Source organism: Lipotes vexillifer, unplaced genomic scaffold, assembly GCF_000442215.2.
Source record: "Lipotes vexillifer unplaced genomic scaffold, Lipotes_vexillifer_v1.1 scaffold402, whole genome shotgun sequence".
Lineage (NCBI taxonomy): Eukaryota > Metazoa > Chordata > Mammalia > Artiodactyla > Lipotidae > Lipotes > Lipotes vexillifer.
The window spans coordinates 1,772,850-1,779,116 of record NW_006798409.1 but is presented as its reverse complement, the minus strand read 5'-3'; positions in this window follow the sequence as shown (position 1 = coordinate 1,779,116).

Genomic DNA, 6,267 nt, shown 5'->3' with positions numbered 1-6,267 from the left:
CTGGCGGCTGGTTGTGGTCAGAGACATGTCCCTGCTGAGACCCAGACGACGAGAAGGCTGCTGCGTGAAGATCTGGAGAGAGAGTGCCCCATACAGTGGGAGCTGCTAGTGCAAAGACCTGAACTCGGAAAAGGCCGTGGGCTTGAGAAAGAAGGAGGGCAAGGGGAGAACTGAGCCATGAAACTAGAGAAGGTGGCAGGGGCAAACCCTGCAGAGATTGCAGACCTGGTGAGGAGTTTAGTTCTATTCTCAGCATGATAGGAAGCTTCCACAATCGAAAGTCCCCTGCAGCTCCCTTGTGAGAAGGAACTGGAAACTGAACATTCTCAGTTTGTATCCCCTACAGGCCAACTAGATATGAAAATATAAAGGATAAAGTACGCAGTGTTCGGCTCTCCTTAAAAAGCGTGGCTGTGGTCATGGTCATCAGACCCTCTCAGCATCTGCACGAAATCTCAAGTTCAGAGTCCCTGGAGGACTGTTATCGTAGGCACCTGTACAGGAGACAGTGCTTCTGACCTCCAAAAAGAGATGCGGGATTCTGCCTTCAAATGGCACTCTATCCCCAGCTGGGAGCACAGGGCATACACTTGTTACAAAGGATTGCCAGCACTTACCCCCATGTCTGTCCCAGTTTCTGAAAGGACCTTGATGCATTTACATTCATCAAAAAATCACTCAGGTCAGCAGAAAGAACAGACTGTTCTCAGCAGAAAGGTACACAGCTGAGGGGCAGGTGGAGGTTGACGCGGAGCCCATGCTCCCATCACTAAGACCTGCACCCTGGCTCAGGGATGTGTTGCCTACAGACAGGGCCACATTGCTGTGAATCGTTCACCCACGTGGCTTGTCGGTCCAGAGCATGCACCTTTCCTGTGTGCTGGTGGCGGCCCTGCTGGGAAAAGCTAATAGTTACCCAGTCTTCTCTCTCACTCAGTCTCTATGTGTGTGAGCAGTGCGTGCGTTCTTCAGACTCCCTGCTGCTACGTGCTATCAGTGGGAAGTAAGTACGCTTCGTCACGTGCTTTTTGTACCTCTTCTTTATCCTCCCCTCACTGGCGCGAGCTAGATTGCAGATGTTACTCAGCCACACACACACACACACACACACACACACACACACGGGACCTACTGGGGAGCATTAATTAGAGAAAACTCAAGGAGTCAGAAGCAGAAGTGGGCGCATGGGTCACCTGTGGACACATTGTTCTGTGGCTACCAGGGCACACAGGGCTAGCAGGGCCTGACATCAGGCTGCAGAAGAGGGCCCTACCCTTAGAGGGGTCTAAGCTTGCCTCTTCCAGCAAGACAGGAGCCGGGATCCAACAGCAGTAGGGGTGGCCAGACTTTCTCTTGAGCCCTGTCCCAGCAGCTTCAGATTCATGCCTGGGGAGCACCGGTCTCTCTTCTGGAGAACCAGGGCTCAAAGTCCAAGCCTTGGAGATGCAGTTCCTATGATGTGGCAGAAGGGACCTGATTTGCCGCCTCCAGCACTCAGCTGTAGCTGTTTTTCATGGAGCTTTGCAGGAGACCGACTGGTGGGAAATCAGTCTTAGACTGGACTTGTAGCCTGAGATGGGCAGTTTCATGTGCTCTTGGCAGTTATTCAAACATTAATCTAGGTGTTACTCTAAGCTGTTTTGTAGATGTAGTCAACATCCATAACCTGTTCACTTTAAGTAAAGGAGATTATCTTTTAATAATCTGGGTGGGTCTCATCCAATCAGTTAAAAGATTTTAGGAGCAAAATTAGGGAAGAAAAAATTCTGCCTGTGGACGGCAGTGTCCACTCTGGCCTGAGAGTTTCCATCCAGCTGATTTACCCACCAGGTCTCAGCCTCACCAGCCAGGTGCCACAATGGCAGAAGCCAATTCCTTGAAACAAATACATACACACATTTGTACATACATACATACATTAATACACACATACAAGCATACAGACATTCATATTCTACCAGTTCTGTTTTTCTGGTAGAACCCTGGCTGATACATAGTCCAAGTCCAACTTTTGCTTTGCCATGAATATTTTGGAGTTAGAGCATCAACCTTTGAGCAGAATAACCACACATAGTGGAACAACAAGAGACAAAGATCCTGGATTTCCTGACATCACGGATGCCACATCAGCCCTAGACCATCTATTTACCTTTGGATTTTGACATGGAAGAGATGCAAACTTCTACCTTGATAAAACCATTGTTTTTTTTTCTTCCATAGCCAAACTTAATTCTAAGTAACTATTATTTGACCGGCAGAGAAGGAAAGAGAACTTCTGAGAAGCTAAATGCTATAACCAAGTTCAAACAGCTGGCAAATGGTAGGACTCAATGCATGCCCATGGGGTTTGGAAACCCACACTATTTCAACTACAATCTGCGAAAACCAGAATTTGAGGGTCCTAGGTGCTTATAATACCCCTTTTACATCTGCGGGAAAAGTATCTCTTTAAGCAATATCCTTCAGCCTCAGAAAACCTGAGAGCTGACACATAATTTGTCAATGGAATGACAGAAGCATCAGCCCAAGATATTTCAGAATCAGAGGGATATCCAGATCTGAGGTCAACCCAGGCTATATCGGCTTAGCCATTCTTAAAGTCTAAAGCAATATGGTAGGTCGGGAAGAACTCATAGGCAGCAAGGTTGAGAAAGCAAGTTGTATTCTTTATCTATTTCAGTGTAATCAATTTGCCCAAAACGTAGTGGCTTAGAACAACAAACATTTATTATCTCACAGTTTCTGTGGGTCTGGAATTCAGAAGCAGCTTAGTTGGGGGGTTCTGGCTTAGGGTCGCTCGTGAGATTTCAGTCAAAATGTTGACCGGGAATGAGGTCATCTGAAGGCTTGACTGGGGCTGGAGGATTGGCTATCAGCAGGAGGTCTCAGTCCCTCATGGCCCTACCACTGGGCTGCTTGAGTGTCCTCCTGACATGTCAGCTGGCTTTCCCCAGAATGAGTTATCCAAGGGAGAAGGCAAGGAGAAGGTCACCATGTCTTTTACCATGTAATCTCAGAAGTCACACACTGTCACCTCGATAACTTTCTGTTTATTAGCAGGTCACTGAGTCCAGCCTACACTGAAAGGGTGGAATCTTAAACTCTATCTCTTGAACAGAGAAGACTCACAGGAGACTCATCTTAGAGAGAGACAGGATGAGGTACAGATATTCATCAACAATAACTAACCAACAGAGAGCATTTGGCACAGGAAGAAAAACCTGGGGAATACCGAAACCCACTGTACCAAAAGTGAACTCTCAGTCACCTCACAAGAGGAAACGGAGCAACCTCTGCAAGGAGCAGTCAGAGGGCAGCATGTTTCTCAGTGCTGGTAAACATTGCTCCAACAGCACACTGCTGGCAGGTGGGAAAATGGCTTCATATGTGTTTATCCTCTTTGTGTCACAGCATTTAAAACACATTTGAATTGGAAGATACAGCATAGGTACAGAGAGTGTTTAAAATGAATATACATAGCAAATAAAGAAATAGCTTTCATGATGGAAAAAAGAACATGGCCAGATTTTTTAAACACCTGAGCATCCCTCCTTGACCCCATCTCTCTTCTTTCCCCTGAGAAGTAATCACTATCTTGGCTTTGAAATCATCAGTCCCTTGCTTTTATTCCTATTTTGGAACACTTTTGCATAATCTCCAAACAACATATTATTTGTCTTTGCCTGCTTTTGAAATCTAAATAAATGAAACCATATTGTATATGTTTTCCTGATATTTATTTCTTTGGCTCAATATTAAATTTGTGAGGTTCATTCACCATTGTCTATATTTCCATTAGTGAATATGCTAAAACTGGCTTATCTAATCTAATGTAGATGGATTCTTGGGTTGTTTCCAGTTATTATTATTACAAGCATGCTTATAGGGACACTGTGGTTCATGTATCCTAGTGGACTTATGGAAGGTTCCTGGTTTCCTCTGGAATTTCCCTAAGAGGATTTTGGGTATACACTTTGTCTGTTCTGCAATGAATGCCAAACTGTTTTCCAAAGAGATTGTACCAACCTCTGCTCCTACCAGTAGTTCATGAGACCTCCCTTTGTTTTACATCACCACCATCACCATTCTTAATTGGACTTTTTAATGTTTGCCAATATGGTGGGTATAAAATGGATATCATTTTGGTTTTAATTTACATGTCCTTGATTACCATGAGCCTGATGACTGTCCATACATTTATTGTCTATTACATTTCCACTCTTGAGAAGTGAGCTATTCAACCCTTTTACATATTTTTCTATTGCTTTTTTCTTATTGATTTATAATAATTATACATTCCAGATACTAGTAATTTGCAGGTTATATGAGTTACAAATACCTTCTCCCAGAGTGTAGCTTGTCTTTTTGCTCTCTTGAATGATATCTGTTAATGAAAAGAAGTTCTTAATTTAAACACAGAAAATTTTATCAATATTTCTTTTTTTTTTTTTTTTAAAGATGTTGGGGGTAGGAGTTTATTAATTTATTTAATTTATTTATTTATTTTTTGCTGTGTTGGGTCTTCGTTTCTGTGCGAGGGCTTTCTCTAGTTGTGACAAGCGGGGGCCACTCTTCATCGCGGTGTGCGGGCCTCTCACCATCGTGGCCTCTCTTGTTGCGGAGCACAGGCTCCAGACGCACAGGCTCAGTAGTGGTGGCTGACGGGCCTAGTTGCTCCGCGGCATGTGGGATCCTCCCAGACCAGGGCTCGAACCCGTGTCCCCTGCATCAGCAGGCAGATTATCAACCACTGCGCCACCAGGGAAGCCCCTATCAATATTTCTTTTAATTCTTGTATTTTTTTGGTCACGTTTAAAAAATTCTTTTTCACCTCAAGTTCATGAAGATATTTTTCTGGAAGATCTTTGAAAATCTTTGTACTTTTGCATTTTAAATTTTAGTCCTTAACCACATGTAACTGATTTTTGTGTGGTATTACATAACACTCCATCATATTTTTTCCCAATATAGATTTCTAATTGTTTTAGCTCTATTTATTAAAAAATCCATTCTTTCTGCACTGATCTTCAGTGTCATTTATGACTATATCAGGCATTCAGATATGTTGGATTTGTTTATGGACTTTTTTTCTATTCTATTGATCTATTTGTCTCTTTTTGAGCCATCTCACACTGTGATTCTTAATTACTATAACTTTATAAGATTTAGTGTCTGGGAGGACAAAACCCACAAAATATACACTGTGTTTTCTTCTAGAGTGTCTTGTGTATAAATTCTAAAGTCAGCCTGTACAATTAAAAAGAAAAAGACTTGGGAGTTTTTGATAGGGATTGCAGTAAATTTCCAGATTTTGCAAATAATAAACATCTTTATAATACTGAATCATCAACTCCATGAGCAAGATTCACCTCTTTATTTATTTAGATCTTCTCTGAGGTCTCTCAGTGAAGTTTTACTATTTTCCCATAGAGATCTTGCATATCTGTATTAGATTTATTCTTAGGTACTACATATTTCATGTTATTGTAAATAATATTTTAAAGTTTATTTTTCTAAGTGTGTGTGCTAGTTATGTAGAAATGCAGTTGAATTTTTATTTCAACAATTTTGCTAAGACTCTTATAAATTCAAAAAATTAACCTAAGGATTAATTTGGATTTTCTACATAAACAGTCATACTTTTTTGTGATTAATGAAATATTTGGGGTTTTTTTTTTCCAATACTTATAATTTTTATTTCTTTTTTTCTTGCCTTAGTGTTCTGGTGAGAACTTCCAAAATTATGTGGAATATAAATGGTACTAGTAAACATCTTTGTCTTATTCTTGACAACAAAGTTAAATGTTTCAATTTTAAATCTTTAAGTCTGACATTTGCTGTATGTTTCTATAGATGCACTTTAACAGGTTAAAGAAATCACATTCTATTTTTAATTTGCGAATAGTAATATATACCTGTTTGATTATATTAAACAAATTTTCTGTGTCTATCAGATGATCGTGTTTTACTCATAATGTACTCATGTGGGAGTTACATTAATTGTCCAATATTAACCCAACTTTGCATTATTTTGATAAGTCCAACTTGGTTATAATGTAAGTGCTTTGTTATACATGGCTGAATTCTATTAGCTAATATTTTGTTTAGTATCTTTGTATCTCACGTTCATTAAGTGTGATTGTCCTTTTTGTACTGTCTTTGTTGACTTTTGTTATTTTGTACAATTGGTTACGTTAGCATTACAAATTGTATCGGGTCCCACTATTCCCCACGAGACGCACGTTTCTGTGGAGAGGGCTTTCCCTA